This window comes from Engraulis encrasicolus, chromosome 22 (genome assembly GCF_034702125.1).
Source record: "Engraulis encrasicolus isolate BLACKSEA-1 chromosome 22, IST_EnEncr_1.0, whole genome shotgun sequence".
Lineage (NCBI taxonomy): Eukaryota > Metazoa > Chordata > Actinopteri > Clupeiformes > Engraulidae > Engraulis > Engraulis encrasicolus.
In genome coordinates, this window is record NC_085878.1 from 31641842 (window position 1) to 31654843 (window position 13002).

A 13002-nucleotide genomic window follows, 5' to 3' on the forward strand; every position below is an offset into this window, starting at 1 on the left:
TAATTTGTGTACTTAGGATAGGTTAAGATAAGTTAAGATGTATTTTTGGTTGTGCCTGTGCACATAGATGTTATAATGTCATGCACTTTTAATGTTTGTCATGTCTTGTCTACACGGGAGGCAGTGAAAAGTGAAATTTTGAATCCTTCGTATGGATTCCTTGCTTTTTACCATTGATCATTACTGTCAAAATAAAATAAATAAATACATTTTAAAACAAGCACATGCAAAACATGTATGTTAATGTAAAACATAAATCATAATTGGAAAAAAACTAAAATGCGCACAAAGAAGAGGTTAGCACTATTAAGCCTAACCGCTAGGCCAAATTTGTCTAATATTACAGTACCATACAGTTGTAAATTGATTTTTTAACAGCAAACTGCACTAATAACCATATATATATCAAGGACATAATCTAATTACAACATTACAAGGTTGAAACATGCATCAAACACCACTATTCCTGGTCATTTCAATGCAATTTTAAAGCCCGAGTCAATTTCAGGGCCTGGCGGCGGCGATCTTGAAAATGAGGCCTTTCCTCAAGTCAGATTTTGGCAGATTTGTAGTATGTTGTTAAGTACATCTGATAGTACTGTAAACCACTGAGAAACCTTTCGTTAGAATTTTTTGGGGTTAAGTCATAAATGCACTCGCCTATAGAGCGGTATCTCTGACGAGAGCTGTTGACACTCACACCTGCCTCCCTCCCCGTAAACGAACAAAATAGAACACAACAAAAACGGCCAGAGACAGGCCTGCATGCACAGACTTGCTGTGAGTGTGTGCGTGCGTGTGTGTGTGTGTGTGTGTGTGTGTGTGTGTGTGTGTGTGTGTGTGTGTGTGTGTGTGTGTGTGTGTGTGTGTGTGTGTGTGTGTGTGTGTGTGTGTGTGTGTGTGTGTGTGTGTGTGTCTGTGTGTCTGTGTGTCTGTGTGGGTAGATGGGTGGATGGGTGAGTGAGTGAGTGAGTGAGTGAGTGAGTGAGTGAGTGAGTGAGTGAGTGAGTGAGTGAGTGAGTATGTGGGGGCGTGGTTGCCCACACAGCGAGAGTTCGGGGTGGGGTAAGGCATCAGTGATGGTGGAGTTTAAGGGCAGGGTGGGTTAGGCCACCTTCATGGTGGTCCCATTATTTGCGGCTTGTGATGGCCTCTTTAACCCCCCACCCCCCACTCAACCCCCCGAAAGCACCAACCGGTCCCGGTGGTCAAGCGTTCTCGTTGTCCTCCCCCATTTCATTTTTGTCTTGACGGGGTTCAAAATGAAGCCTACTATAGTACCATACAGAGCCACAGCACAATCCCCCACTGTAGTGTAAACCCTCTCCCATAATCTAGCTGTGCTCCGACACTCAGCACGAGAGATTTACTGCTGCCATGTGCTGCTGTCTGTCCTGCTTTGCCGAGCCCCCCCCCCCCCCCAACACACACACACACACACACACACACACACACACACACACACACACACACACACACACACACACACACACACACACACACACACACACACACACACACACACACACACACACAGCAGACTTGTGACTTGTAGTTGTGTGTTTGTTGGTTTCGGTTGCATCAGTACAGTACAGTGTATGGGGGGCTATTAGACAATAAGCTCCAGTGTCCCCTGCCTCTATCCTCTCGCTCTGCTCAGCGAAAAAAGGGAACCCCCACTTCAGTTCCAGAGGACAGCCATCCCAATCGCATACTATGCCATGCCATGCCATGCTCCTCCACGAGCTGTGGTTTTATACAGTAAAAAATGCAGTGTTCATTCAACGCATAGAGAGTCAATTTAACATCTTCTAGATACATTGTTATACTTCATAATTATACTTAGCTGACGCCTTTTTTCATCCAAAGTGACTTACAGTTATTTTAGGTACGGGGTATTGGTTTCAGGCCTTGGAGCAAAGTGGGGTTAGGTGCCTTGCTCAAGGGTACTTCAGCATGGATGAAGGTACTGGTAAGGGTGGGATATGAACCTACAACCTCTGATCTAAAAAGGCCAGCGCTCAAACCATTGAGCCATGGCTTAACACTGCATTTATTTTACTGTGTATCACCTTCCGATAGATCTGGCCTTCAGGGCCTTGCCGTGGCCAAACGGTGGGGCACATATCTACCGTGCGGCTGACCCGGGTTCGATTCCCGGCCCGGGTCTTTTCCCAACCCCTCCCCGTCTCTCTCCCCATTTGCTTCCTGTCCACCTCTCACACTGTCCTGTCGAATAAAGTCGAAAAATCTTTAGATCTGGCCTTCAGTATTCTCCACAGTGTCTCTCCACTTTCCTGTGCACTCCACTCAACTTCCAAGTTATGGTCCACATGACTTAAGTTTTTTTCTAGATCTGTTTTTGGCAGATCGATTTATAACCAGGCCCCTAAATGTAAATAGTTGTATGGACTGCAAAAAAGAGGGTGAATCAAAGTCTTTTTTTTCTTTTTGAAAGAAGGAATACTTCTATTTATATTAATTATATGACTGAATCAAATATGTCTTCAAAGCTATCACACACAGTCTAATGTTTTATTTCCATCATGATATGTATGGTAACGAGGGAATGTGTTCTCTCTCTTTCTCTCTCTCTCTCTCTCTCTCTCTCTCTCTCTCTCTCTCTCTCTCTTTCTCTCCCTCTCTCTTTCTTGCTCTCTCGCTCTCTGTCTCTCTCTGTCTCTCTCTTTCTCTCTAGGATCATTCACCTCTTGGTGCTCGTTGTAAATGAAAAAAGAAAAGAGGGCCAGCACAATACCTTTCCCCCCCTGACTCCTAATATTTTTCATGACTTTGTTTATTTAGTTTATGTAGATGGTTTTGAATAATTTCTTTATTTATTTGATAGCAGATCTGTGCCAAGAGAAACTTTCAATAAAGTATGACTTGTTCGTTAAAACTGGCTCTTCTGAATTTCCTGTGGTCATGTGTTTTTTTTGTGCCATGCATGCACTCACTCACGCAAGGATACACACACACACACACACACACACACACACACACACACACACACACACACACACACACACACACACACACACACACACACACACACACACACACACACACACACACACACACACACACAACTGAATGTACATCCGTCTTGTGTTACCAAACTCCACATTCATCAAAGTGATGCATGTGCCTCTCAAGTAAAGAAAATATATTATTTTTTCTTTCTGCATTAGGGAGTGAGTGTGTGTGCTTGCATTCTGCACTCGAAAGAGGTAGCTGTAGACATGTGTGTGTGTGTGAGTGTGTCTACTGTGTGAATATGTGTAGGGAGTGAGTGTGTATGTAAGTGTACGTATCAAGTGTACAGTCAAGTTGCATGTTTGTATGTGAATGCATACTGTACAGTATATGCATTTTGTGTGCACATGCAGTATGTTCTCCAAGGGTTTCCACTGCACATGTGTGTACGTGTGTGTGTGTGTTTGTGTGTATGTGTGTGTGTGTGTGTGTGTGTGTGTGTGTGTGTGTGTGTGTGTGTGTGTGTGTGTGTGTGTGTGTGTGTGTGTGTGTGTGTGTGTGTGTGTGTGTGTGTGTGTGTGTGTGAGAGAGAGAGAGAGAGAGAGAGAGAGTGTGTGTGTGTGAGAGACAGAAAGCGGACATGTGCGTGTAGGCATTACATGATTTACAGTGCATTTAAAGTAGCGTTGCACCGATACAGATACCAATATCGGACGGGGCCCAGATACCGCACTAAAATGGTGGTATCGGTATCGGTGAGTCCCAACAAATAGGGAACCGATACCATACAGATGCTCGCATGGCACTTGAGCGCAGCCTTGAACTTAGTTATTTTATATCAGAGGTATTTAAAAAGTATAAAAAGTTCTACTGGATTCACTTTGTACAGTATTAGTCTTTTTCCGGTTCCACAAAGGTAGGCAGCAGCCTGACAAAGCAATGATAGCAATGATGTTACATCCAAGTAGTAGCCTATGCAGTTCTTCATATATATACTGTTTATACATTTAAAATAGAGTAGTATCGGTATGGCATCGGTATCAGCCGATACTGCACAGTCCGGTATCGGATATCGTATCGGGGCCAAAAAATGGTATCGGTGCAACACTAATTTAAAGGCTGTACAGTGTGTACATGTATTTGCTTGTGTGTGTGTGTGTGTGTGTGTGTGTGTCTGTATACGTGTGTTAGTACTGTGTACTCACATGTGTGCATATCCGTGTGAATGTGTGTCTGTGTGTCTGTGTGCGTGTCTGTGTGCATGCAGGCCTCTGTGTGTGTGTGTGTGTGTGTGTGTGTGTGTGTGTGTGTGTGTGTGTGTGTGTGTGTGTGTGTGTGTGTGTCTGTCTGTATATGTGTGTGTGTGTCTGTATACGTGTGTTAGTACTGTGTACTCACATGTGTGCATATCCGTGTGAATGTGTGTCTGTGTGTGTGTCTGTGTGCATGCAGGCCTCTGTGTGTGTGTCTGTGTGCGTGTCTATGTGCATGTGTCTGCATGCGTGTCTGCATGTGTGTCTGTGTGCACGCGTCGCGTGTGTGCCCATGTGTTGAGAATAGATGTGTTCCGCTCAGCCCCATGCGAACCCCCATGAGGCCCCAGAAGGTTCCGGAATCTCCCACAACACAGCTGGCCGCCATGCCACGCTCGCCGCATGCAAGCGCTTTGATATGCAGCACACAGGCTTATCACCACTCCGCTCCGCGCCACTCCGCGCCGCACCGCTCCGGACAAACCCACCACCGAGTGTCGCTTTTCCTGCAACACAGACCCGGCCCCACCACCACCACCACCACACAAAATATCTATTCAAATCCCCTCGCTTTGTGCGCTTTTGTGTCTGTTCGTGGGTCTCTTTGTGTTTGCTGTGTGTGTGTGTGTGTGTGTGTGTGTGTGTGTGTGTGTGTGTGTGTGTGTGTGTGTGTGTGTGTGTGTGTGTGTGTGTGTGTGTGTGTATGTGTGTGTGTGTGTGTGTGTGTGTGTGAGTGGGTGGGTGGGTGTGTGCGGGCGTGTGTCTGTGTGAGTGCGTGAGTGCGTGTGTGTGTCCGTGTGTGTTAGTGTGTCTGTCCGTGTGTGTGTGTGCGCGCGTGTCTGTCCGTGTGTGTGTGTGTGTGTCCCTGCATCTTAGAGTGTGCGTTTTAGTCATAGCATCACAAATCCAAGGGCACTGTCCCGTCATATCTCACACCACCAATTGGTGTTGCAGGGTTTTGAAAATTTAGGCTGGCCCTTTCATTTCAACCAGTGAGCTCCACAGTGGGCCCCTGTGGGGCTCCTCTGTTCAATGCGATTGCAGGCATCAAAGTGTTATGAAAATGGGGGAAAAAAGGACAAAGTTAAACGAGATGCCCATTGCTGCGTGCTAATGTAAGAGTAGTTTTCCAGTAGCTGAAAGTTGTATTACATTTTTTAAACAGCTATTGCCTGTAAAAGAGCAGGGCTGGACACCAAGGCACTCTTCTAAGATAAAACCACTTTAATATAAATGCTAGTTCATATTTGAACTTAAAGAATTAAAACCGCCAACATGTTTAATTTAAGTTAAAATGTGAACTTTTAAATTAAAGTTGGTTTTATCTCAGAAGAGTACCTTAGTGTCCTGCCCTCTTTTTTTATATGTTCTACGTCTTAGCCAAAGAGCACCTTCAAACCAGCACCTGTTTTACTACTTGAACGCCACAAGCCTCCAGCCCTCTCTTTTTTAAGCTATTGCCTTAATCCTGACTGTGTGCCACTAACGGAAGTGAGGAGACGCCAGGCCAGGCCAGTCTACTATGTATGTTGGCATCTGCTAAATGGAAGGCAAACAGTCGGTTGTACTTCAGTATCTCAACCGGAATGAAGGGGGAAAAAACTTGGAGTTTGATCAATCAGTATTATTTGAACACAGTTTACCCTCCAGTTCAAATTCTAAATTTATGTATTTATACATTTCCTTTTTATTAAAAAAAAAGAAAACCTGAGCGCAGAGCCTGTTATAACCTTACCGGCACCAAAATTGCAATGGCTATGTCTTAATCTGTTACTTAAGGCTCTCGGAAATGTCATAGCAATGTTGTTATGATGTAGTTGAGTATTTTCAGCAAATAGTGAATAGGCCCGCCGTTGTCCGGCGACCCCATTTGCACTATAGGCTACGCATTTCAAGACATGTGGGTCCATTGCAGCAAGACCTATGACAGTTTGCTTCATGGATCTACTGTATCTTCACCCTCAGATTTTTTTCACGTTGGGTTTCAACTACATAATGTTTTGTGGCAGAACGTTTGCAGAATAAAGCAGAGCTTGATGTATTGAAGTGTGCAGTTTGTTTTTCTCGGCTGTAAGTGCGCAGACACATGACCTGACTTCACCCGTCTAGATAAAGAGTCTCCGTGGAGACGATGCTGAATTCTGGGTTTGGAATAACACGCCACGGTTCTAGAGGAGGAATGCAGCCTGCCAAGTCTTGTAGGGTGTGTGGGAGGGTGGGCGTCAGGTGAGGTGTGGGGTGGGCGGGTTACAACTCCGCACACATGCCAGTCTTTATTTTCCTGGCGCGTACGTATGTTTGTCATGGATGGGGGAGGAGGAGAATGAGGCAAAAAAACACAAAAACAAACAAACAAACAAAAAATCGTTTGAGGCGTCAGGTGCGAGTCCTTATCTATTTTCTGTTTGTCTCGCTGAGCCCCAGCCCCTGGTAGGTGAGAATAATGCAGAATGCCTCACCTCCTCCCAGGGCTGCCATGTTAGATTTGTGCACCAGAGGCAAGGAAGCAGGAGCCACAGGAGAGAGATAGAGAGAGGGAGAGAGAGAGAGAGAGAGAGAGAGAGAGAGAGAGAGAGAGAGAGAGAGAGAGAGAGAGAGAGAGAGAGAGAGAGAGAGAGAGAGAGAGAGGGAATGAATGCAAGAGGACGAAGGTGAGAGGGTGTGAGGGTGTGCCGCAGATGAGCCGTATCTCCCCCCTCTGCCAAAAAGAAAAAGAAAAAAGCGGAGCGAGTGAGCAATGATATTGACTTAAATGTGGGAAAATGAGAGGCTGCCATATGTGTTCTCTGTGCTTTGTCTCCAGTAGATAGGCAGAGAGCTTTGAAGTGCGGATTGGCACAGTGGGGTGCTAGCTTCTGTAGAGTGGGAGACAGGGCCGGATTAAGACGGTCTGGGGCCCCTAGCCTACAGGTTGTTGTGTGGCCCCCCCTGGAAGGCAAATTTCTCGACACATTTACATGGGCAGTGTCATATAATTACGCGCTAGGAATTAAGGAAAACATGTCCATCCACCAACTGTACTCAACAGAGTAGATGATTTTTTTTTTCAATATTGCATCTTGTCACAATTCTGCAATTTTTCACTTTTGGCCAATCAGGAGCCCCCTGGCAGGTGGGGGGCCCCTAGGCCATAGCCATATCTAGCCTGTGCCATGAATCCGGTCCTGATGGGAGATGCTAAATGGCATGAATGAGGGGGACACGAGGTAGTCTATTACCAATACAGGAGCAAAGAGAGAAAGCAAATCCAATGATAATGTACATCTGTTCCACCGTATTTATGGGCTTTGAACATTTTTTTGCACACAGGATAAGTGGGCCCTTTTCCTTACAGTATCTCAGAACTTCAAAGCAGATTCACAAGATAATGCAAATGATTGGAATATGCTGGATTTTTTTTTTCAGACTCAAGGGCGTGAAAATAAAGAGAAAGAGAGGCAGAGAGAGTGAGAGAGAGAGAGAGAGAGAAATCGTAGCGAATAAAAAAATTAAACCTAATTGGTGTGGCAGCCTTTTATGTGGTAAAAAAAGAAATAAGGCACTCCGTTAACTGTCAAGCTCATTGAATTAAGAAAGAAGCTGACAATGTGCTAAAGTTCAAAACGCCTCTGTGTTAGTCCGACAGTAAATGGCAAGTATCACTTCTCTTGCTGTTGACATTTATTCCCGACCCCGCTCGTTAAAAATTTGATGAGATGGCTAATTGGCTCCATTAGATAGCCAGGCTCGGCTGTCGGCGCTGACGGGACTGGGCCAAAGCAGGATCGCTCGACAAAAGATTTTCAGGGTGGATTCCGAAAAGGAAAAGTCACTGTCCTTCCCGTAAGCTAACTGGAATTTGGAGTGTGCGTACATTCAAGTAAAACAGGTGCTGGATTGAACAAGATCAAACAAAAAAAAGAGGAGCGTCTGAAACGTTGTGTAAAATAAACTGGGAGCCGGTCCTGCCTGCTGGGTCATTTCGCCCACGGTTCGATTCCGGCCCGAGTCATTTGATTATCCTTCCATGTCTCTCTCTCCCCACTCATTTCCTCTTGTCCACTGTCCTATCAAAAATAAAGGTAAAAAAAATAAAATAAAATAAACTGGGAGCAGCAACTGTGTGCGGACCTTCTTTTTGTTTTGTTTAGAACCTTACATCATAATGATTCTGGAAGAAACTCCTTACGAATTATCGTCTCCTCATCAGCTGTCTCTGCCAGCTGTGGTCTAACGGTAAGGACATTGGTCATGGGATCAGATGGTCACCGGTTTGAATCCTGTACCAGTAAGGTACTCTTTCCACGTAGCAGGATATTTTTTGAAAACACATTGGTTTTGACCTTCCATTTCCGTTTTAAAATCCACATATCAAATGTAGATCACATTTAAAAATATCCTGCTTTGTGGAAACCTAAAAAACATTTGGGAGGTGGAATAAACTGGCTAATGCCCTCCTGCAGCCTCATTCAGGCCTGGAGCAAAACATCGAATTTCACATGCAGACTAGCCTAGTATTCAGACGAACTTGTCCAGTGGCAGAAAATACTATTGGAGAGCCTGGAGAGTTGTTCTAGTACTCATCTGTCAGCTGATTCGGCTGCTAGATGGAGAGGGCGGACATGACAAAGGCCTCAAAACATCAAGATGTCCGTTGCCTAGTCAGGCTGGCATGACTCCATGCCGCCATTAGAATCCTGGAATTAAATCAACTTGAGAAAGGCTTGAATTCAGTTAAGTCTCGAGTTGAGTTAACTTACAAACTTAAGGCAGCAGGGGAACTTGCTTTTTTATGTTTAACTGGCTGCAATGTTTTACAATGTATACTCTTTGGATTGCCTGAAACTAAGCCCGTGCTTTGCTACACAGCTAGTTGTATACCAGTACATCTGTATGTTTCAGCTGGCTTTCATCTTTACGTTTTCATAAATGATGTTTGTGTATCTGTATGACCAAAAACAAAGGTAGAGAGAAAGTCTCAGACATACAGTATTCATCTTCAATCCCAAGAACTCAGGATTAGAAAATGGCTGTTCTGATGGGTATTTAATCTTGCATGGAAGTCTACAGGGCTGGACTGGGGGAGAAATAGGGCTCTGGCACTTAAGGCTGAAAGGGGCCCCTCGTAATTACCGGCGCAGAACTGCCATTTTTAAACATTTCTGAAAACAGGGGCACACGAGGGTGCAGGGCCCACCGGGAAATACCCGCTATGCCAGATGGCCAGTCCCACCCTGGAAGTCTATCATGAAGCGAACTCGCAGCGCATCCACAGAGGACGGAGAGATGTTTTCAATAAGGAAAACCGTTTAATGAACTCTAGTGAATTATTCAGCGTCTGGATTAGAGAGGCCTGTGCTTTAGGGCACATACCCTGCGGACATCTATAACTGTAGCTTTTAAATAGGAAATTACTCATGATTAGAAAACAGAAAAAAATCAAATCAACAGGTCCGCCCCCTTCACATCAAACACAGAAACACTGAGGAGAAAAAAAATCTGTCTTTTTCCCCCCAAGTGCATCAGTTGGTTCAGATTGTGTGTGTGTGTGTGTGTGTGTGTGTGTGTGTGTGTGTGTGTGTGTGTGTGTGTGTGTGCGTGTGTGTGGATCACAGGCTGCCTGAAAGTGGTTTCGGGCTCAGCAGCTGAGGCCAAACCTCTGATGCCGTTGATCACTTCAGTTCTTTGCACGCCTAGGTATTACCATATCCGGTATGCTGTCCGCACACACACACACACACACACACACACACACACACACACACACACACACACACACACACACACACACACACACACACACACACACACACACACAGAGAGAGAGAGAGAGAGAGAGAGAGAGAGTGAGAGAGAGAGAGAGAGAGAGAGAGAGAGAGAGAGAGAGAGAGAGAGAGAGAGAGAGAGAGAGATAGAGAACTAACAAACAAGTCTCTTGCCCAGATTCCCAATGATGGTTTATATTAGTGAAGGGGAAAAGAAAAGAACAGCTGGAAGTGAAATATTTTCCCTGAACTGTCACACCAGCAGCACGCATGTGATATGCACACAGTGTGTCTCTTCTGGATGAGAATCAAACAAATAAACAAAAATCACATGACAAGTGATTAACCAGCCCCAAATACTCTTTTACATAATGTGTAGCACATCCACGAGAGGTTAAATCAGGCACATCCTTACCTTGAGAAGTTAAATGTGGGCAAAGTGGGCCTAGTTCACAGATTTAGTATAAAGGTGAAAGGTTACTTTGTCATATTGATATTTAAATCCTTCAGATAGCCCAGCAAATGGAAATTGCCATTGCTACTTGTTTACATGTGGCATACCATTGCTAAACTGCTAACACTGAACATGAACATAATAGCCTACACTGTAACATATGCTAAGTCCATTTGTAATAGACGCTAACTAGTAGAGTTCAGTGTAGTAGTAGAATGTTACGGTAGGGACACATAGGAGGCGAAGCAAGCGAAGCAAAGAGAGGCGAAATCCAACCGTCATCAGGTCATCACGGCGAATCAAATGGAATGGAACAGTTATGTTGTTGATTTGATTGGGCCGCGGCAGACGAATTCGCTCCTCATTTGCATAACATTGAACTTTCTTTAATAATTTCGCTTCGCTTCGCCCCTGTTCCCTTGCTTTCGCTTGCCATCGCCTCTCTCATAGGAATGAATGGCAAAGTTCGCAAATTCGCGTATATGTGTCCCTACCGTAAGAAAACTTCACGTCCTACTGTACAGTATCGGTAGCGCTGGACCTTTAGCTAAGCTGTATCGTGCTGTGCCTTCCTCCCATGCCTGAACTGGAATGTTGACTGGTGGTGGGTTCGAGCCCTGAGTGGCGAACTAGCGCAGATGTCCTCAGTTACACTGGAGTGAGGTTTAGGGGAGAGTAACAGATGCAAATTAGCAGATCTCAGCGTAGTAGAATGTTAGTTAATGTAATTTTTTCATATGTCTTTTTTCTGTAGGCTATTTATGTACACTATGTATGCTACTGGACACCTTAATTTCCTTAGGATTAATACAAAGAATGATACTCCACTCTACTCTACACTACTCTCCTGCCCAAAGTCTCATATAGTATCGGTAGAGCTGAGCTATTGGTCTGGACCTTTGGAGCGTTGACTGGTTCGGGCATGGGTTCGAGCCCCATGTAGCAAAGTAGATGCCTGATTATTATGACTTTCAAATCTCTTCGAGACTTGGTCTGACCAACAGCATAACAACGAACATTCTTATACGGCATGGTTGACCCATCTGTATAAAAGACCCACCATGGTTTGCTACTGGTCAAGGGCAGAATACGCTGAGCCAAAGTTTAAAACAAACATTTCTTAGTCCCAATAGAACGTCTCTGCTTGAACAACATCACTGCCTTGAACACGCCTCTACCCAGGAAGGTTGGAAATGCTCAAAGTTTATTAGTTCCCGACAAAGAGGGTGGAGTTTCCCGCCGTTGAGGGAACCTTACCGGGCGAATAGACCAGCCGCGACGCGATTGAAGCGACAGAGAATCGCTTCTGTGCAGCAAGAGCGATACTAGCAATTGAAGCGACTAGAGTATGTCCGTTGAAAGCAGAACGCAAGCATTCCAACATTCCCCATTGGCTGTGGTTACTGACCTCTATACAGTCTTTGGCTGTGGAGGCTTGTCGCCGAGCAGCAATATAGGTAATTTGCATATTATTGCCGAGCCTTCAACTACAAACTGTCGCTCTAGTCTCGCAAATCACCTGGTCTCTTCTGTCGCCTGCGATTCAATACAAAGTCAATTACTTCCGTCGCTCGCCTCGCTCATGTCGCGGCTGGTGTATTCGCCCAGTTAGCCGAATGCTCATGAACAAGCTCTTTTCCTGAGCGAGTGTAGCTGAGCCGAAGGTGTTGCGTCACTGCGAGGGCGGAGCCTGGGTAGCAAAGTAGAACATGATGGCCTAAGTTTACACATGTCTAGTTTTACAAAGCTGCAATACCTCATATCAACTGTTACTTGATGCTGCTGCTTCTGCCATAGGCCTGCTCTTTGTCAAACTTGTTTGTCTTTGTACCTTTGTCCTTTTTCAAGGACCATCTGTCAACTAGTATTAGGGGCTACAAATACTGATGCTGATATCACTTTTTATAATATAGATTACAGGCCTTTAATATTGTCGTGAAAGAAGAAGGCCAGAAGGCTAGAAGGTCAGCTCTATGTTCCCACAGCCCATTGGTCCCACTGCTCAATGTTCCCACATTTTTATTTAGAAATAATTCAAATATAGGCCGTATGTTCTTCAACTCAATGTTCCCACATTTCTGAGTAAAATTAGAGAATGTGCCTTTCTCCCCGCCATGGAACATAGGGCCTAAATTTCATTAAATTCTTCATGTGGGAACATGGAGCAGCTGTGGGACCAATGGGCTGTGGGACCAATGGGCTGTGGGAAGATAGACATGCTCCCTTAGCAACAAGCTTAGATCTATGTAGCCTCTATGTAGAAGTTATACAATATAAACAAAACAGATATAACCTAGCTTGTCTGGAAAACGCTGACTACATTTGCAGAAATCTCCTAGCGGACCCTTTGAGGGCGACCCACCATTGGTCTCCGGACCCCACACATTGAGAACCACTGGTGAAAGCGGCGAAGTTCTGAATGCAGTACCATTGAGGACCATTGTCAGATTATGACATTTATCTCACCATAAGAGTAGATTTATGGCACATAGAGTTTCTCAGGTCACATCTTAGGTATGTTCACAGCAGGTACACCAGTGTCCACCTTGTTGAGCAAGCAACGGACGGGAGAGAG